A 21,776-nucleotide genomic window follows, 5' to 3' on the forward strand; every position below is an offset into this window, starting at 1 on the left:
TCTCCACCTCGGGGGGTCTGCGACCAGGGTCTCCCAGGTGTCAGTGGTGATGTTGCACTTTACCAGGGAGGCTTTGAGGGTGTCCTTATAACGTTTCCGCTGTCCTCCTTTGGCTCGTTTACCATGAAGGAGCTCCGCATAAAGCATTTGTTTAGGGAGTCTCGTATCTGGCATGCGTACTAGGTGGCCTGCCCAGCGAAGCTGATCGAGTGTGGTCAGTGCTTCAATGCTGGGGATGTTAGCCTGGACGAGGACACTGATGTTGGTGCGCCTGTCCTCCCAGGGGATTTGCAGGATCTTGCGGAGACATCGTTGGTGATATATCTCCAGCGACTTGAGGTGCCTTCTGTACATCGTCCATGCCTCAGACCCATTCACAACAACACAACTTGTATTTATACAGGGCCTTTAACATAGAAAAATGTCCCAATGCGCTTCACAGAAGCGTTATCAAACAAAATGTGGCACCGAGCTGCACAAGATAATCTTAGAATTGTAAAAGAAAATCTGCCCTATGTTTAATCTTTTAGCTGACCACAGTAGGTGAACGGACACTCAACCTAGCTCTCTGATATCACAACAGATCATAGCATGTGTGACGCAGCAAAAATGAAGATGTTTGTGCATACCGAGTTGTAAGTAACTGAACAAACCGTGGGCTTAAGTTGTAACCCACATGAGAGAGCTTGTTGTAGCTCCTGGGGGTTTATGGCTCCTGATCGATCCCGGTCAAACTGCTGGAACATAGAGCGCCACTGCTGAAGAAATCTCCACAGTGCTGAAAATCCACACAGATCGATCTTGCCAATTTTGCTTTTATCAAACATCTTGAGCAACATGTAGCAGGTGTCATCATTAAACGTTGACCAGTTGCTGTTGAAAAGTGCCTGCTCGAGTTCCTTCATCGAGATGTAGCCACTATGATCTGCATCCACTGACAGGAACCAAGTATAGGCTTTGGGATATACGCCTGCTGGAACACCACCAGCTGAAGGAGCGCCTGATCCATATAGCCCTTGCTGTGGAATTCCATATGGCTGTCCTCCAAATGGACCTCCTGGTGCTGGCCCTCCATAATATCCTGCTGAAGATGCACTTCAGTACGGGACCTGTGGAGCTGAAGGTCCACACTGACCTTGTGCAGGAGCTCCATATGATGCACCTGCTGCTTGGTTTCCATATTGTCCACCTGCTGCTCATGTTCCATAAGGTGCACTTGTTTGTGGGCCTCCATAAGGACAACCCAGCGGTGGCCTACCACACTGGCCCCCAGAATGGGGACCGCACTGACCTCCAGCCTTGAGAAGTAGCTGCCCGGTGAAGCCCCAGATGCAGACCCTGATGACCCATGGTAGTTTGAACCGTAAAGGAAACTGGTCATGTCGTCAACAATGAATGCCCAGATGAAAAAAAGCTTGGTCAAAGAGCTGGACGTATGCTGAGCCAAGCAGTAAGTCCTTTTATTAGGCAAATTCTGGTCCAGTTACTGTTGCAGGACTCAACTGAGTGAAGTGTGCTCTATGCACGAGGTTCCTCTACACCACCGCCCCGCCCTCCTCCCCCCCCCCCCCCCCCCCCCCCAAAAGAATGGAACCCACCCCCTGTCCTGGATCTCTTTCCAGATCCAGAGGCTGATTGGGCTGCCCAATATTGTTCTAGGGCATCATTTTCTGCCCACAGCCAGTCAGCAGTATGAAATTCCGGGACTGGCTGGCGGGCACGTTCTGTTGGGTAGCCACCCAAAATCACAGGGAAAATCAACTTGCATGTGTGTACATGATCCTTTATTATTCTCTCATACATTCAGAATTTTACCTTCAACAGTCATGGGAGAAGGGTCACTACTTTTTCTGGTTTGTGATATGCCCTGGAGGAAGCATAACATGACCTTTCATGCTCTGAATATGCAGGTTACCCAGTATGAAAGAGTACACTTGTCGTACTTGATGCCTGTCAGATTGAATAGGTTGGGTAGTAAATATGATAAATGGTCTTGGTGCTACAAAACTGCTGTTGGTACCTTATACATCTGCTCAGGGATTGCTATCCACATAGACAGGTGTTCCAGCTGAAGCCTGAAAGACTTTTTAAATATCTAGGAGATGCAAATTTAAAAAAAAAATGGCAGGATAGAATTGATGTAAATAAGATATGAGTTATTTGTGTAAAAAAATAAAACATTTTCCCATTGATCAAATGTAGGGTAGGACTTTCTTTTTACTTAACAAAATGCTTTCACTGCTATCTTTCTCCCTCAACTGCACCAGTGAAGTATTTCAATTTCTTACACCAGCCATCCTGATGGCTTTTTTGAATGAGACCAACTTGTTCCTGGTCGGGTTGCCAATCCTCCCACATTGCTCACGAGTTTCCTAGAATGGGGCAGAGGGAATGGAGAATGTGGATCGTGGAGAGTGGGATTTTAGGGAATGGGGGTTGAGGGAGGCTGGGAAGGGGGATCAGGGTATAGGTGTGACTGGGAAATGGAGGTCGCGAAGAAAAGGTGACTGGAAAATGAGGGTCGAGGGAAGGATAGGCAGAGAGGAAAAGGAGGTGGGGTACCTCTGTTAATAAAGGATGAGATCAGTGCAGTAGTGATAAATGATATTGGCTCAGAAGATCAAAATGTGGAATCAGTTTGGGTGGAGATAAAAAATAATAAGGGAAAGAAGTCACTGATGGGAGTAGACTATAGGCCCCCTAACAGTAGCTACACTGTCGAACAGAGTATAAATTAAAAAATAATGGAGGATTATAAGAAAGATACAGCAATAGTCATGGCCGATTTTAATCTTCACATAGATTGGACAAATCAAATGGCAAAGGTAGCCTTGAGGATGAGTTCATAGAGTGTATCTGGGATGGTTTCCTTGAACAATACATTGTGGACAGGCTATTTTACATCTGGTAATGTGTAATGAGATAGGATTAATTAATCTCATAGTAAAGAATCCTCGAGGAAAGTGTGATCATAGCATGTTAGAATTTCAAATTCAGTTTCAGGGTAATAAACTTGGGTCTCAAACTAGTGTCCTAAACTTAAATAAAGCAATTACAAAGTTATGAATACAGAGTTGGCTAAAGTGGACTGGGAAAATAGATTAAAGGGTAAGACAGTAGATAAGCAGTGGCAGACATTTAAGGAGATATTTCATAACTCTCAACAAAGATGTATTCCAGTGAGCGAAAGATGCTCAGAGAAGGATGAACCATCCGTGGCTAGCTAAGGAAGTTAAGGATGGCATCAAATTGAAAACAAAGACATACAATGTTATGAAGATTAGCGGTAGGCCAGAGGATTGGGAAAGTTTTAGGAACCAGCAAAGGACGACTAAAAACATAATAGAGAGAAGATCGATTATGAGAGTGAACTAGAATGAAATATAAAAATAGACAGTAAGAGCTTCTAAGGGGATATAAAAAGGAAGCGAGTAGCTAAAGTAAACATTCTTACCTTAGAGTTTGAGCCTGGGGAATTAATAATGGGAAATGGCAGGGACTTTGAACAAATATTTTATATTGGTCTTCACGGTAGAAGACACTAAAAGCATCCCAATAACAATAGATAAGCAAGGGGCTATAGGGAGGGGTGAACTTAAAACAATCACTATCACTAGAGAAAATGCACTAATGGGACTAAAGGTGGACAAGTACCCTGGACCTGATGGCCTGCATCCTAGGGTCTTAAAGGAAGAATGGCTGCAGAGATAGTGGATGCATTGGTTGTAATCTACCAAAATTCCCTGGATTCTGGAGAGGTCCCAGCAGATTGTAAAACCACAAATGTAACGCCCTTATTCAAGAAAGCAGGAAACTATAGATCAGTTAGCCTAACATCTGTCATTTGGAAAATGCTGGAGTCCATTATTGAGGAAGAAGTAACAGGACATTTAGAAAATCATAATACAATGGGAAAATCATGTTTGACAAATTTGCTGGAGTTCTTTGAGGATGTGACGAGCAGGGTGGATAAACACAAGACAAGAACACAAGAAATAGGAACAGGAGCAAGCTATCCGGCCCCTCGAGCCTACTCCGCCATTCAATAAGATCATGGCTGATCTGATCATGGACTCAGCTCCATTTCCCTGCCCGCTCCCCACCAGGGGAACTGGTAGATGTATAGTATATTTGGATTTCCAGAAGGCATTCGATAAGGTGCCACATCAAAGGTTACTGCACAAGATAAGAGCCCACGGGGTTGGGGGTAATATAATAGCATGGATAGAGGATTGGCTAACTAACAGAAAACAGAGAGTCTGGATAAATGGGTAATTTTCAGGTTGGCAAACTGTAACTAGTAGGGTGCCACAGGGATCAGTGCTGGGGCCTCAACTATTTACAATCTATATTAATGATTGGATAAAGGGACCTAGTGTAACGTAGCCAAGTTTGCTGATGATACAAAGATGGGTGGGAAAGCAAGTTGTGAAGAGGATGCAAAGAATCTGTAAAGGGATATAGATAGGTTGATGAGTGGGCAAAAATTTGGCAGATGGTGTATAATGTGGGAAAATGTGAGGTTATCCACATTGGTAGGAACATTAAAAAAGCAAATTATTATTTAAATGGAGAGAGACAACAAAATGCTGCGGCACAGAGGGATCTGGGGGTTCTTGTACATGAAACACAAAAAGTTAGCATGCAGGTACATCAAGTAATCAGGAAGGCAAATGGAATGTTGGCCTTTATTGCAAGGGGGATGGAATATAAAAGTAGGGAAGTCCTGCTACAACTGTACAGTGCGTTGGTGAGACCACACCTGGAGTACTGCGTACAGTTTTGGTCTTATTTAAGGAGGGATATGCTTGCATTGGATGCAGTTCAGAGAAGGTTCATGAGGTTGATTCCTGAGTTGAAGGGGTTGTCTTATGAAGAAAGGTTGATCAGGTTGGTTGATACTCATTGGAGTTTAGAAGAATGAGAGGTGATCTTATTGAAACGTATAAGATTATGAGAGAGCTTGACAGGGTAGATGCAGAGAAGATGATTCCCCTCGTAGGAGATGAGGAATTTCTGCTCTCAGAGGGTCGTGAATCTTTGGAATTCTCTACCCCAGAGAGCTGTGGAGGCTGGGTTATTGAATATATTTAAGGTGGAGATAGACAGATTTTTGAACGATAGGGGAGTCCAGGGTTATGGGGAGCGGGCAGGAAGTGGAGTTGTGGCCAAGATCAGATCGGCCAAGATCAGATCAGCCATGATCTTATTAAATGGCCTACTCCTGCTCCTATTTCTTATGTTCTTATGGGTCAGGAGAGAGGGAAACTAGAAAGTGGCGGTCGGGGAGAGAGGGAAACTAGGGAATGGGAGTCGGGGACAGGTGGAAACTGGAGAATGGGGTTAGCATGGGGACTTTACTGTGGATATTGTTTCTGGTAGGTGAATGGGGGAAGAGAGGCTGCAGACCATGGATTCCTGCTGAGAACCAAAGGGGGAAGGGAAAAGGAAAATTCCTGAACTAAGGGCTATGAGACCATGGGATACTTCACCACAAGTGGCTGTTGAGGTAGGCTAAAACATCAGGGAATGCAATAAAGATTTGAAACGGGGAAATATAAAAGGTTCTGGGAGAAATGGCTTTACAGGAGAGAACGCCAGCTCTGACACAGGCACTTGGGGGCCAAATGACCTCTTTCTGTGCTGTTATTTCATCATTCTATGAAAACTCTTCTATATTGAGTCCCAGCCCAGGGAGTTGTTTAGAAATGTTGGTGCTGAGCTAAATTAGGACGGTGTGCCCAGTGAGAAATGCCCTAAACACTGACCCCACTTTCCTTTGTGTGATCACTCTATTTGGTTCAGGTCAGTTTTTGCTGGCTTTCACTGAGGCTTCCAGCTTCACACACAACCAGACTCTGAGGGGCTAGGGTGAGAAATTGTCATTGGGGAACCTGACTGCACCTTGTGTAGTGCAAGGGGATTCTGGATGTCGTTTCAGGGGGAATATCAGCGGGTTATAAGATTACAACTAGTTACAGGTCAGATATCTGGGCACTTCACCTATTACTGCCAGTTATGTATAGACTCACTGAGTTATTATGGCCCCAAGTTTCCACGCGTGGCAAAACAGGCGCCCCTTCGGCGCCTGAAAAAACCGCGCTATTCTCGAGCGCTTTGCAGCTCTTGGCGCGGCGCCCAGGGGGCGGAGCCTACCACTCGCGTCGATTTTGTAAGTAGGAGGGGGCGGGTACCGTTTAAATGAGTTTTTTTCATGCCGGCAACCCTGCGCGTGCGCGTTGGAGCGTTCGCGCACGCGCAGTGTGAAGGAAACATTGGCACTCGGCCATTTTTGTAGTTCTTTGTAGCTGTTCAATTTTTAACATTTTTTAATAAAACCACATTGCCATCAGCACATCAGCACTGAGGCTTCTTGCAGCTTTCTCCCCCTGCCGTTGGGAACGGCTGCCTCCTCCCTGCCTCCCCCCCCCCGCTGCCGTCGGTCGGGCCCTCACTGCCTTCCCCCCCCCCCCCCCCCCCACTGCCGTCGGGAACGGCTGCCTCCTCCCTGCCTCCCCATCCGCTGCCGTCGGTCGGGCCCTCACTGCCTCCCCCCCCCCCCACTGCCGTCGGGAACGGCTGCCTCCTCCCTGCCTCCCCACCCTGCTGCCGTCGGCAATGGGTGCCTCCTCCCTGCCTCCCCCCCCCCCCCCCCCCCCCCCGCTGCCATCGGTCAGGCCCTCACTGCCTCCCCCCCCTGCCGTCGGGAACGGCTGCCTCAACTTGTGAGGCTTCCTGCAGCCTTCTCCCTGCCTGAAAGTCCTGCCTGAAGCACTTTCACACAGGTAGGAACATGGTTTATTTAATCTTTTCTTTACTTATAAATTTTTATTCAGGTTAGATTTATTTGTATAATATTTGTATAAGTATAACTAAGGATTTATTGTAGAATGTAATGACTTCCTCCCCCCCCACCCCCCCTCGTTCTGGACGCCTAATTTGTAACCTGCGCCTGATTTTTTAATGTGTAGACAAGGTTTTTTCAAGCCTACAAAAATCTTCACTTGCTCCATTCTAAGTTAGTTTGGAGTACGTTTTCACTGGAAACTTTCAAATCAGGCGTCAGTGGCCGGACACGCCCCCTTTTGGAAAAAAAAATTCTGTTCCAAAGTGAAACTGTTCTACCTGACTAGAACTGCAGAAAACTAAATGTGGATAATTCTGATTTCTAAGATACTCCGTCCTACACCAGTTGCTCCTAAAAATCAGGAGCAAATCATGTGGAAACTTGGGGCCAATATTACTGTTGGTTATGTGGGGAATCTGGTGTTACCAGTATTACTCTTCATTATTAATGGAAGTTCAGTGAAGTATCAACCTTTCTTCCACCTCTGGGTTCACCTCTGCGATCCACTCCCCCACCTTTTGTTTCCCTTCTTCCCCGGCCTCCTGGATCTTGGAACTTCTCATGCAACAGCTGCCGGCATGAAAACACCAGCAAAGATTCTCAACTATAGAGGACCCAATCTTTAAGGTAAATGCAATAATATGTGTAGACGTCATGTGAGCACACATCGCGTTAGACTATCATTGTACTGGTATTGGAGATCCACTTATTGGGCCCAAGTTTCCACATGATTTGCGCCTGATTTTTAGGAGCAACTGGTGGAGAACGGACTATCTTAGAAATCGCAATTCTCCACATTTTTTTTTCTGCAGTTCTAGTGAGGTAGAACAGTTCTACTTTGGAACAGAATTTTTTTTTCAAAAGGGGGTGTGTCCGGCCACTGACGCCTGATTTCAAAGTTTCCACAGTGAAAACGCACTCCAAACTAAAGTAGAATGGAGCAAGTGAAGATTTTTGTAGAACTGAAAAAACCTGTTCTACACATTAAAAGATCAGGCGCAGGTTACAAATTTGGCGTCCAGAACGAGGTGGGGGGGAAGGGAAGTCATTAAATTCTACAATCAATCCTTATTTATACTTCTACAAATATTATACAAATAAATCCAACCTGAATAAACATTTATAAGCAAAGAAAAGATTAAATAAACCATCTTCCTACCTGTGTGAAAGTGCTTCAGCCATCGTTCGTTGCCGCGGGGGGTGAGGAAGGAAACCACCGTTTGTTGCCGCGGAGGGGAGGGAGGGGATGAGACAGCGGTTTGTTGCCGCCGTAGAGGGGAGGGAGGGGGAGGAAACCGCCATTTGTTGTCGTGGAGGGTGGAGAGTGGAAGGAGACAGTGAGAAGGCTGCAAGAAGCCTCAGTGCTGATGTGCTGATGGCAATGTGCTTTTATTAAAAAATGTTCAAAAATTAAACAGCTACAAAGAACTACAAAAATGGGCGAATGCCATTCGCGCACGCGCAGCGTTGCCGGCAGGAAAAAAACTAATTTAAATAGTACCCGCCTCCTCCCACTTACAAAATCGGCGCGAGTGTAGGCTCCGCCCCCCTGGGCGCCGCGCCAAACAGACAAGGAGCTGCAAAGCCCTCGAGAATAGTGCGTTTTTTTTCTGGCGCCGTTTTAGGCGCGAAAAACGGGCGCCCAGCTCGGAGGGGCGCCCGTTTTTTATCCTGTGGAAACTTGGGCCCATTGAAATAGTTTCACAATACTGGCTGCAACTTTGATTGCTGTACAAACTGTCCTGTTTCTATTCCAGAACAGTTTTGACAGCAGTTTGATCCATATTAAAAAATAATGTGTGCACAAGCTCTGCCTGCACAGTTTTTTAAAAAGTTACAAATGGGCCATTTCTCAGGAGCCACTGTTATCTGCAACAGTTGGAGAAGTGGCAACAAAACCATTATGCCAACCTATAAAGAGGCAAAGAATCTTGGCCTTCAATGGCAAACCACAATGAATCTTTCCAGCTGTTGAGTCAGAAGTCCGGGCCAAAACCATTTACTGTGATGGTGTGCACCTCTTTATTTACATTACTGGTTTTCTGCTGATAGAAACCTGGAAATGTAAATGAGCTGTAAGAGTGTTCCACAAATCACGATAATCTTGTCAACTGCTATTATATAACTCTAGATTTAAGAAAGTGAAAATACTGAGGAAGTCATCTCACTGCCAGGATCCCTTTCTAACAATCAGATTCTGATTAACTCTGCTGTTTTTTTTTTTAAATTGGGTATTGGCTTGGAGTATCTACTGATCCTGACAGTGTGAAGGAACTGAGTGAGCATCAGTAAATAACATAATTAACCCACGGTGTTGCAGCTTCAATTGTCTATTTATCACATCAGTTTGATCATACTCTTGGGCTCAAAGTCTCTCGCTCGTGCCAATAGCACACAGTGTTTAAGCAAAAAATAGAAGCAGAAAAAAGGATATTGAATTTGATCGTAATTCTTTTTCATTGGCTGTTTGAAAACTTACAATTTTTTTTGTATATGTGTTCTGACTGTCTGTTGAAAGCTAGCCCAATGAAGATAAAGGGCAGACAGTTGATGCAGATTGATTCGCTGACATAATGGAATGTGTTTGCTTTTGACAAGCATTCTTTTCCTCCAATTGCACTTAGATTATTTATTTTTTCCCTCTGAAGGCATGACCTATTCTGGGGCACTGTTTTATGGGAAGTAGTGTCCTTCCACTATCTAAAGTGTGAGCCGAAACAATGGGTACTGGGGGCTGTTGTAGCCATGCCATGCTTCCACAGATGAGAAAGGTTCCAAATTGGGAACGCATACAGCAGCCCAAACTTCTTTCCTGCTCTATTATGTCTGTAGTGTACCTGTGAATGACTCCACGAGGCAATGTGTTGTACTCAAACTGTAGTGACCATGGTCCTTTATTCCAAACTCCAGAGTGAGGCAGCCGTATGGTGGCTCCCCTTTTATACTGTCCCTGTCACCAGGGCATAAAACCCCGGTCTCCACCAGTTGCACCGTCTAGTGGTGCCAGCATGTATATACACAGTGTAAACCTTATTGATAGTACATCAGGTAAACAAGTCTCCATCTTATGCAACTATACAGTGACTACACAGAGGGTATATCTATGGTCTGCATATATAAGATGTTCCTTCATTTCATCCCTAGCCTACAGAGCTAAATTCCAGGTTCCAGATGGGCTTTACAAGGGATTTGCAGAGAAGTGGACATCAAGAACAAAAATGGAAAATGTTTAATGACAACTTTAAATAATGTGGAAAAAACCCAGCAGCTCAAGAATTGCACAAAGTAGAGAAAGGCTGACGGGCTTTCTACTGTGCTGAAAAGTATCTGCTTAACTAACCTAAAGACTAAGAAGTTGCAGAAGACTAAAAAAACTTGCAAATTTCCCGTGGCTTTGCTTATGAGGCTGGCATTATACTGTTCCAAGAGAGTGGCGTTTCTAAGACTTCTGCCCAGAGACAGTGATGCATGTTTTTGATTGGTTCCTGGAAAAGCTTCCCCATTGCAGCTGAATATAAAAAAAGATTCAGAAATAGATCTTTATGGAAACAATCTAAGTTTCAAATTATAAAATAAAAATAAAGCAAGGTGCTTTCATCACCTTCTCTGTCTCTATTTGAGCTGGCTTCTTCCTCTGAAGTAGAAAAATAAGAGTGTAACCATGTTATTCCTGTGAAACTTTTACCTCAATACAGCTAACAAAATAAATATCAGCTAGTTTTCAAATCATTCGGAAACTCAAATGCATCTAAAATAATCTAATAGGCTGACAAAAGGCAAGCTTCAACGTCAATCCTTTATATAAGCAATCAAATGTTTTCACATTTTGAGTATAAATGGAGCATAGATTTTGTACTAGTCAAACTTACTCTTCGAAGCCTTTGAAAAAAGCAGTTAAAAATCTGAATGGCCCGTTTCTGTGCTGTAAATTGTATGGAAAGAGTTTTCCTGTGATACCTTACTTCAAAAAGATTCAGAATTTCATGCTTCAACTTGTTCTAAAATCATTTCTGAAAATAAAAAAAGATAATAGCTTGAGGAAAGTTGTGCTCGCTTTTCAACTCAGAAAAGAATACTTGGGCATCTTGGGAGATTATCCACAGTCCACATCCCCTTATTTTAATGTGTATAAAAAGTAAATGCAAACTTAAATAAAATATTAACTGCACTTATCTTGTTGGAGAAAGATTAAGAGATTGTCTGTTGAGTGATTCGGCTGGAAACTGAACAAACACACCACACGAGCCCAATGGTACTAGATGCCCATTGTGATAATGTATTGCACAGTCTCTGTGACTGTGATATATCAATTGAGATGGTGCTTTGAATTAGTTCATTGCCAAAGCTTGCATATATATATATCTCTATGTATTTAAAGCAAGGAGTATTCAGAAGGATAATAGAAGATAAGGACGATGAGTTAAGATTTTCCTTTTAATCTATGTATGAAAGAAGCAATGCAATTGAAGATCAGAAAAGCTTATTCAGTAATGCATTGACAGAAGTATGACATGGAATTGGGGCATGGCATTTTAAATTATCTTTGCAAATAAATCCTCAATCCAGTTAGACTGGTTCAGTAATCAGTGCTTATCTAGGTCAATAAAGATAGTTTTTTTTTATTGGTTCTGGGATATGGGCATCGCTGACCAGGCCAGCATTTATTGTCCATCCCTAATTATCCACCTGGTGGTAAGCCACTTTCTTGAACCGCTGCAGTCCTTGTGGTGAAGGTATTCCTACAGTGCCGTTAGGGAAGGAGTTCCAGGATTTTGACCCAGTGACGTGAAGAAACGGCGATATATTTCCATGTCAGGATGGTCTGTAACTTAGAGGGGAACTTGCAGGTGATGGTGTTCCAGTGCACCTGCTACCCTTGTCCCTCTAGGTGGTAGAGGTCACGAGTTTGGGAGCTGCTGCCGAAGAAGCCTTGGCAAGTTGCTGCAGTGCATCTTGTAGATGGTACACACTGCAGCCACTGTGCGCCGGTGGTGGAGGGAGTGAATGTTTAAGGTGGTGGATGGGGAGCCAATCACATGGTCTGCTTTGTCCTGGATGGTGTCAAGCTTCTTGAGTGTTGTTGGAGCTGCAATCATCCAGGTAAGTGGAGAGTATTCCATTACATTCCTGACATGTGCCTTGTAGATGATGGCAAGGCTTTGGGGAGTCAGAAGGTGAGACACTCGCCACAGAATATGGCTCTTGTTGCCACAATATTTATGCAGCTGGTCCAGTTAAGTTTCTGGTCAATGGTGACCCCCAGGATGTTGATGGTGGGAGATTCGGTGATGGTAATACAGTTGAATGTCAAGGGGAGGTGGTTACACTCTCGCTTGTTGGAGATAATCATTGCCTGGCACTTGTGTGGCGCAAATGTTACTTGCCACCAAAACCTGAATGTCGTCCAGGTCTTGCTGCATGCGGGCATGGACTGCTTCATTTTCTGAGGCGTTGTGAATGGAACTGAACACTGTGCAATCATCAGCAAATATCCCCACTTCAGACCTAATGATGGAGGGAAGGTCATTGATGAAGCAGCTGAAGATGGTTGGGCCTAGGACACTGCCCTGAGGAACTTCTCCAGCGATGTCCTGGGGTTGAGATGTTTGACCTTCAACAACCACAACCATCTTCCTTTGTGCTAGGTATGACTCCAGCCAGTGGAGAGTTTATCCCCCTGATTCCCATTACTGGGGTCTTTGATGCCACACTCGGTCAAATGCTGCCTTGATGTCAAGGGCAGTCACTCTCTCATCATTTCTGGAATTTAGCTCTTTTGTCCATGTTTACATAAGAATTAGGAACAGGAGTAGGCCATCTAGCCCCTCGAGCCTGCTCCGCCATTCAACAAGATCATGGCTGATCTGGCCGTGGACTCAGCTCCACTTACCCGCCCGCTCCCCATAACCCTTAATTCCCTTATTGGTTAAAAATCTATCTATCTGTGATTTGAATACATTCAATGAGCTAGCCTCAACTGCTTCCTTGGGCAGAGAATTCCACAGATTCACAACCCTCTGGGAGAAGAAATTCCTTCTCAACTCGGTTTTAAATTGGCTCCCCCGTATTTTGAGGCTGTGCCCCCTAGTTCTAATCTCCCCGACCAGTGGAAACAACCTCTCTGCCTCAATCTTGTCTATCCCTTTCATTATTTTAAATGCTTCTATAAGATCACCCCTCATCCTTCTGAACTCCAACGAGTAAAGACCCAGTCTACTCAATCTATCATCATAAGGTAACCCCTTCATCTCCGGAATCAGCCTAGTGAATCGTCTCTGTACCCCCTCCAAAGCTAGTATTATTCTTCCTAAAGTAAGGTGACCAAAACTGCACGCAGTACTCCAGGTGCGGCCTCACCAATACCCTGTACAGTTGCAGCAGGACCTCCCTGCTTTTGTACTCCATCCCTCTCGCAATGAAGGCCAACATTCCATTCGCCTTCCTGATTACCTGCTGCACCTGCAAACTATCTTTTTGGGATTCATGCACAAGGACCTCCAGCTCCCTCTGCACCGCAGCATGTTGTAATTTTTCCCCATTCAAATAATATTCCCTTTTACTGTTTTTTTCCTAAGGTGTAAGTCTGGAGCCGAGAGGTCCTGGCGGAACCCAAACTGAGCATCAGTGAGCAGGTTGTTGGTGAGTAAGTGCTGCTTGATAGCACTGTCAACAACACCTTTCATCACTTTGTTGATGATTGAGAGTAGACTGATGAGGCAGTAATTGGCCGGATTGCATTTGTCATGCTTTTTATGGGTAGGACATATCTGGACAGTTTTCCACATTGTTGTGTGGATGCCAATGTTGTAGCTGTACTGGAGCAGCTTGGCTAGAGGTGCAGCTAGTTCTGGAGTGCAAGTCTTCAGCATGACAGCCAGGATGTTGTCGGGACCCATAGCCTTTGCTGTATCCAGTGTGCTCAACCGTTTCTTGATATCACGTGGAGTGAATCGAACTGGCTAAAGACTGGCTTCTGTGATGGTGGGGACCTCAGGAGGAGGCCAATATGGATCTTCCACTCGGCACTTCTGGCTAAAGATGGTTGCAAACGCTTCAGCCTTGTCTTATGCACGCGTGCTGGGCTCCGCCATCATTGAGGACGGAGATATTCATGGAGCCTCCTCCTCCCGTTAGTTGTTTAATTATCCAGAACCATTCATGACTGGATGTGGTAGCATTGCAGAGCTTTGATCTGATCCGTTTATTGTGGGATCGCTTAGCTCTGAGTATAGCATGCTGCTTCTGCTATTTAGCATGCATATAGTTCTGTGTTGCAGCTTCCCCTGGTTGGCACCTCATTTTTAGGTAAGCCTGGCGCTGCTCCTGCGATATTCTTCTACACTCCTTATTGAACCAGGGTTGGTCCCCTGTCTTGATGGTAATGGTAGAGTGAGGAATATACCGGACCATGAGGTTACAGATTGTAGTGGCATAGAATTCTTTCCTCCCTTAGACGCTCCTTAAAACCTACCTCTTTGACCAAGCCTTTGATCATCTATTTGTTTTGTCGTTTTATTCTGCTGTGAAGCGCCTTGGGACATTTTACTACGCTAAAGGTGCTTTATAAATAAAAGTTGTTGTTGTTGCTGCTGATGGCTCACAGCGCCTCATGGATACCCAGTTTTGAGCTGGTAGATCTGTTCTGAATCTATCCCATTTATCATGGTGATAGTGCCACAACACGATGGAGGGTGTCCTCAGTGTGAAGATGGGACTTTGTCTCCACAAGGACTGTGTGGTGGTCACGACTAGCAATGCTGCCATGAACAGATGTGTCTGCGACAGGTAGATTGGTGAGGACAAGATCAAGTAGGTTTTTCACTCATATTGGTTCTCTCAACACCTGCTGCAGGCCCAGTCTGGTTACTGTGTCCTCAGGACTCGGCCAGTTCAGTCAGTAGTGGTGCTACTGAGCTGTGCTTCGTAATGGACTTTGACGTCCCCATCCAGAGTACATTCTGTACCTTTGCTAACCTTAGTGCTTCTTCCAAGTGGTGTTCAACATGAAGCAGTACTGATTCATCAGCTGAGGGAGGGGGTAGGTGATAATCATCAGATTTCCTTGCCCATGCTTGACCTGAAGCCCTGAGACTTAATGGGGTCTAGAGGCAATGCTGAGGACTCCCAGAGCCAGTCCCTCCCGACTGTATACCACTGTGTCACCACTTGGATGGGTCTGTCCTACCGGTGGGACAGGACCTACCCAGGGATGGAGAAGTCTGGGACATAGTGTTATGAAGAAACCCAAGAATGAACTATTAAGAAGGGGCCTGGACCGTGAGAGATACACCTTAGAAATGATGGAGGAATTAACACGGTACGAGGCAATATTTTTAAGAACATGAATTTAAACACCAGAGCTCAGGAGAAGAGGGCACATCAGCTCCAGCTCTACCACTAGATGGAGTGTCAGAACCTACAGTCCCCACGGCTCAGACAGTATTCCAGCTTCAGCATCTGCATTGTCCGAGAGCACTGGGAGACCTGAACGTGATGGATTTCCTTGTGACTTAGACATCTGGCTGAACAAAAAGAAAATCATAAGGAAGCTGCTGTAATGGCAGGACAGTTATTGGGACAACACAATGATTGTAATTTTCACTAGATTAGACACTGATTTAGATTCTGTGCATACCATTCATATCTTGAAACTATATCTAAATGATTCCTATTAATCAAAAGACTTTTACTTAGTAATGTATTTGCCCGCAAAGGAAACATACTCTGACTTCAAGTTGCAGAGAAAAATAATGATTACGAAGTCATATTAATCCAAATTATTCTGTGAACTTCTGGTTGTACTGTTTGCTTGTTTTGTTGCAGATGAGCAATTCTCTAAGTGCACAGAATTTAGAGTTTGTAATACATTTTGACAGTACTGAGGCACAATAACTATGCTATTTCCATCTGTAAATTTTTCGTTTCAATTCAGTGGTGATCTAAACTCAACGAAAAGGATTAATAGATTAAAGAAGTTATGGTCTGAAAATGAGAAATAAGGACAAGGTACAAAAATAAACAAAAGCTCTTCGAGAATATTAGAAAACAAAATACACCCCCAAATATATCTCCAAATTTTCAACCGAGCAAAATTGATTGAGATATATATTCTGATATGATGCCTTACAAAACAGTAGAGGACACCAGTACCATTTTGTGAGATTTTCTCGAGCATTTGGAAGAGGCGAGTTATAAATGTGAAACTGTATTCCATAGTTAGTAGCATCACACAGTATGTGTTTTCAGAATTACATTGTGATTCAGTACTTTTTAGTTAGAATTTCATTAATGTAATTGTTTAATGACTACATTTGTACCAACTGATATTGCAACTGATTGTTCGTCAATTTATTTTTCTTTTGCTGTTTCTACAAAGAACGTTTTAATGTTACATTTACAGTTTCTTGCTTTAGCGTCTGGCAAAATAACTTGTTCAAGAAAATTAAGTTGGCACAAAAGACCCCCATAATTATCAGTCATCCATGATGTTTTACATTTCCTTAGAACAGCCGGTCTTGCCATTTATAGTAAAGACTTGGTTGAAGGAATAGAGTATTATAAATCCAAGTTTGCAGATGGCACTAAAAGTTCCGACATTACAACAGTGACTACACTTCAAAAAAAGTACTTCGTTGGCTGGAAAGCGCTTTGGGAAGTCCTGAGGTAATGAAAGGCACCATATAAATGCAAGTTCTTCTTTCTTGAGGAGGCATAGGAGTGTAGATGGGAGAAAAATGTTACAAAGAGCCACAGACAAACCAAGACAGGCTTACTTCTGTTCCTATATTCAGAAGTTTAATGAAGGCTGGGGGGGGAAATTGAGGTCGCGGACTTCCTTCGGACGAATGCCTCCGATCCAAAAAAATTTTACGAAAATTCCTAGTGGTCCCGGAGGAGCGTAGGATTCTGGTTGGAGGCTTCAATTCGCTGTGCAGTGTGCAGGAACATGCCCTCCAGGTATGTATCCGTAACCTGGAATCACGTGGGCCTGGACCACCAATCACTAGGTAGTAATCTCATTGATAATAATGGAACTTTGTCTTGATGAGCTTCCAGTACTATCAATGAGAATACCCCCCCTAAAACCCCCCCTACAGCACAATAAATAAAATAACACCTCACTTATTTAAAATTAATTGAAATTGAATGTTTTTAGAAAAAAATATATTTTTTCGAATTTTTTTTAAATATGTTTGAATGCAGTTAAACATAAACTTACCTTAAAGGACAGGGTTTTTAATATAAAAATGAATAATTAACTTTAATTTTTTAATGTTTAAAAACTCTTAGGCTGGTAAAAGTAGGCTATGCGCCTGCTTTTACCAGGCGTAAGAGTTTGAAGGACATTCGCCAGGCAAGAGTTGGGCAAATAACCCATTCTCTGCCAGATTTTGACAGATCGGAAAAGCCGGTTCTCGGCGCATGCGTGTCACACATCGTATGCACACGCACTTTTCGGCCCATTGTTTTATTCAGTACAGCAACAGTCAGCAAATGGACATGTAATGCATGCTGCCAATGTGCTTTTCATGCTAGTGTATCGAGCCACTTCCTGCTGACAGTACTGGCTGCGACCCTTTTTATGCTTGTGTGTCATAGTCATCTTTGTTTTGAAGTGAATTTATTTTGTTGTTGTACAATCCAGAGCTATTTGGGAGTTTTGCTGTCAGATTATGTAAAGAGGATTTCTCGATCAGAAACAAATGATGGCAACCATTTTGCTGCAATGTTTACACATTAAAGTAGGATTGGCGATGAGTTTCATAGGCATTATGGTGTTTTATTACAATACTATATGTTAGATGAAGACGAAGGAGGAAAACTAAAAGTACAGGCAAATATATGGCACGCCTCATGCACTTGGCAAAAGATTGATGCCGAGAAGCACGTGTCGCAACCCCCCTTTCCCCTCCCCCCCCCTCCATCTTCTCAGACAGAAGTGGTACAAGGAGACATAAAGAGGGGGAAATACATAAATTGTATGTTTGTGTGTGAAAATAATCAATAGAGCCATATATTGAAGCTTTAGGATGTTTTATTTTGATTTTTCACAACTCAAGATACGGTGTGGAGTGCTAACTTCTTACATTCATTACCTAAAGGGTGATTGGGGATTTGAGTCCCTGTTATTTGGCACAAACTTCAGTAAAGCTACACTGGCATCCCTCAGCTCGGAGCTAGAGTGTTAAGTAAATTCTTCCCCGAGGGCAGTATTTTTCAGCTTAGCATAGAGGAAAACTGCTGTTCTCTCTCTACAGGTCCCTGTCAGATCCCACTCCAGCTGTTGCAGCCCTTCTTGTTGCCCAATCACACATTGCCACCAATCAAACAGAAATAAGTGAGCTGGATTCTACTGCTTTTCTGGCAGGAGAATTACAAAAATTGTAGCTTTTACTGCAATTTATTCATTTTCAAAATCCACATGAACAAACAGGCGAGACCTCAATCGAAGGATGGTATCTCTGACAATGCATCAATCCCTGAAATGTGCTGAAGTTTTAGAGTTGGATTTGAGCCCTGTTTAAACTCTGGTGAATGGATTCAATCACTTTTGTCTTACAGGAATTCTTACTATCAGTATCTTACTGTTTTATTTTGTTTACATGTAATCCAATTCCTATCAATAAATTGACCTGTAGTTGTCGTCTGAACAATACAGTCTGACAGTGTGGTGTTTTACTGCCTCTCAGAGAGAGGAGGAAGTGCATGATGGGAAGCCCATCCAATTTCTAATACAAATATCTCAGTAAGAAGGGTCTTGTGCAATTCTACTTCTATATTGACATGCACTAAGATCATGACATGGGTCTGCTTATAGAAACTGAAATTTGCTGTGAATTTGAATTAAGAGTTGAGAGAGAGCGAGCTCTGGAACAAAACTAAACAATTTTTAACAGAAACTGCTGGAAACACTCTGCAGGTCAGGCAGCATCTGTGGAGAGAAAAACAGAGTTAACGTTTCAGGTCAATGACTTTTCATTGGAGGGAAAGTTATCGACCTGAAATGTTAACCCTAGGTTTCTTGCTCCACAGTTGACTTGCTGAGTCTTTCCAGCATTTTCTGTTTATAATTCAGATTTCCAGTATTTTGGTTTAAACAATTTTACGACTGCACAAAAGAGGTTCAAAAATCTGTCCATTCAGTTGTGCACCAGTTGTTATACCGTATATAGCCATTTGTATTAGGCTGCAAGTTTATGCATGGCAATTAAAGCTATTTTAAAAAAATTGTTGTGACTCTTGTGTCTGAAACTTCATTGGTGCATTTCTAATTCAATGGCTAAATTTCCTATGACAAACAGCATTCACACTAGGAGCTGCGACTCACTCATTGGAAATAATTGTTATCAATAATAGTTATCAAGTATTTCAGATTCCAGCATCCGCAGTATTTTGCCTTTGTAATAGTTATCAAGTAGTTGCACTGTTCATTGATTCAAAATTAATAGAACTTTTAATTAAAACTATTTCCAGTTTGTTAAAAGAATATGATTTTAACCACTTTGGATCTTTAAATATATTGATATTCACAACAATGATATTGTGAAACAGTGCCTGTGTGACTGGCATTTATGGGATTTCACTTTCAGAGAAAAGCCCATTTTAATTCATAATGTACAAATTAGATCTGATTGACACATGTTGGTACATTATTGCATAATTATTGCTTATTATCACTTATTGCTTACATAAAGGTGAGATATAGTTTTGAGTTACTGGCAGGGTTCTATTTTGCAATTTAAATGCATAAATCAGATACAGTTAGAATAATTCATGTTCTTCCACTTAGTAGAAAACACATGGAGGCTGATTTTCACCTATTCAGCATTCCATTTTTCAGCATAAATGGGGTGAGAGCAGGACAGAAATAACAAAATAAATGGCAGAGTTTCTGCTGGAATCCAGTCTGTTGTGATTTTTAGTCATGCCTCAATTTAGGCAGCTAGCGCTCCTGCCAGAAACAGCCGAATAAATATATTGCAATGAGGGTCCTATGAGGCGATTAGGACCCAGACACTATTTTCGTGAGAGTCAGCACTGCTATATCCTAAACCTGCCCACAAATCATTTGAAATAGCCAGTTCCAGCACTATATAAAGGTGCATTCAGCCACTATAATCTTTGCATGCAGAATCGCTGTTTTGTTTTGCGTAGAGTGGTTAAACAACCTTCAGGAAGCTTAAGGGTGTATCTGCAATGCTTTTTTTCTGGAAATGGGAACCTTTCTGGCCATTCCATTCTGGCCAGAGGAAAAGGAACAGCAGCAACAAGTCGAAGGATCACTTGGAGCTGCAGGGAAACCACAGAGGAGGAGAGCTTGCAGACATCTCCTCCCTCCCAATTGGGCACATGGACCCAGAGTTATATACCTGCACTTCTCAGTCATTGCTTGTTGCAGTCAACTTCTTTCCCTCCGGTTCCTTCCAGGTTGCAACATGGGATATCAGCATAATCAGTCAATCTGCAGTTCATGCTTGACTTAACCAGGTGATTGATGTCATGTTTGCTATAGCAAATGGCTTCTTCATGTTCGCCATGGCCATCTGAAAATAGTAGAATGAGTGTGTGCAGATTACATGTCTTCCAAAGCAATGACTGCATACACATCATCATGCAAGCTAATGAGTCCACTGTTTTCATGGATTCCTGCTCCATCAATGTGCAATTGGTGTGTGATCACCAGCAGTGCATCAGGCAGGTCTTTGCCCATTTTCCTAGCAACTACCATGACTTCTCTCTATCTTTCGTCAATCCTTCGCCCCTCCCCACCCCCAGCAGAGAGAAATTGCAAGGGCTATTTCCTACATATAAAGCCCTCGGACTGGTTGAGCCAAATGGCCTGTTTCTGTGCTTAATATCCTATGTAATCCTAAGTAAAATTAATTGTTTCTCCTCTTTGAAACCCACACTTGCTGGCTACAACCAGATCCACGTGTCAACTAGAACCTTCACTGAACAGACCCCCCATTGGAGTACTCTCGATTCTGCTGCCTGGACATGTCTAGTGGCTTCCTCAAATACAGGTCAGAGAGAGAGAGTGCCCTGTATCATAGTGGTTTGTAGCTCAGCAAGGGAGGTGGAACACTCCAGTGGCTCAGATGAAGATTCTTGAAATGATTGTGTCTCAGCAACTGCTGGGGCAGAAATATTGTTACTAATGCCACAGAGTCAGCAAGGAAGGCCCCGCAAAAAGCGTCCATTGAATTGATCAAGTGCTCCATGGTTGACTGCGGGCTGGTTTTAAGCGGCAGGGCACTGGATTTCCTCCGCTCCCCAATGGCAAGCTGTCTATCAGTGGAACGATTAGCATTGGCAGCTCACCGCTCATAGAAATGATATGGGCATCCTGCCAACGTCATCGGGCAAGTAGAGCAGGTACCTCACTCACTGCCCGGTTGCGGCCCAAATGAATTCAAAGGAAAAAATGTATTTCATAATTACTGAAATTGTGCATTCTGTTACTCTAAGGAATTGCTAAGCCTGGGCATGCTAGCCTCGACTGCTTTATTCTCAAGCACCTCCTCACTGCTAGCCAGCATTAGATTGACATTGACGAAAGCCTAGACTCAGATAGTTCGTTAGCCTGTCATCTTGGTTTTGAATGGTGTTGGTCTGAAGAGAATTAGATAAAGGCAGACAGTTATTTTTGTATTAAACAGCGTGCGTATTCTGACTTAAAAATGAAAAATCATCACCTAATAAGAAACTGAACCTCAGTGGTACTCTTTCTGTCAACCTGTTAAAAATCCTAGTGAAGAAAACTTGTCTATTCACTCTTTGAAAAGCAGCAGATTCAATCTGGCAGCTATCAGACAATGCATATTGGAAAAATAAATCTCAGCCAGTGCAGTCACCTGGATGTTTGTCACCACAGCCAAGATTGCTGTCAAACATCCAGGTAAGTGCTTCCATTTTCCATTCACAAAGC

General features: G+C 43.3%; 1 protein-coding gene and 1 pseudogene across 5 annotated transcripts in view; one reads left to right on the top strand and one right to left on the bottom strand.

Annotated features, from left to right (window-relative positions):
* The window catches only part of immp2l (inner mitochondrial membrane peptidase subunit 2), a 735,610-nt gene that overhangs the window by 234,765 nt on the left and 479,069 nt on the right, over positions 1–21,776 (top strand). The window lies entirely within an intron of this gene.
* Positions 575–20,558, bottom strand: LOC139281333 (peflin-like; annotated as a pseudogene).

The sequence above is a fragment of the Pristiophorus japonicus genome, chromosome 15 (genome assembly GCF_044704955.1).
Source record: "Pristiophorus japonicus isolate sPriJap1 chromosome 15, sPriJap1.hap1, whole genome shotgun sequence".
In the NCBI taxonomy this organism is placed as follows: domain Eukaryota; kingdom Metazoa; phylum Chordata; class Chondrichthyes; family Pristiophoridae; genus Pristiophorus; species Pristiophorus japonicus.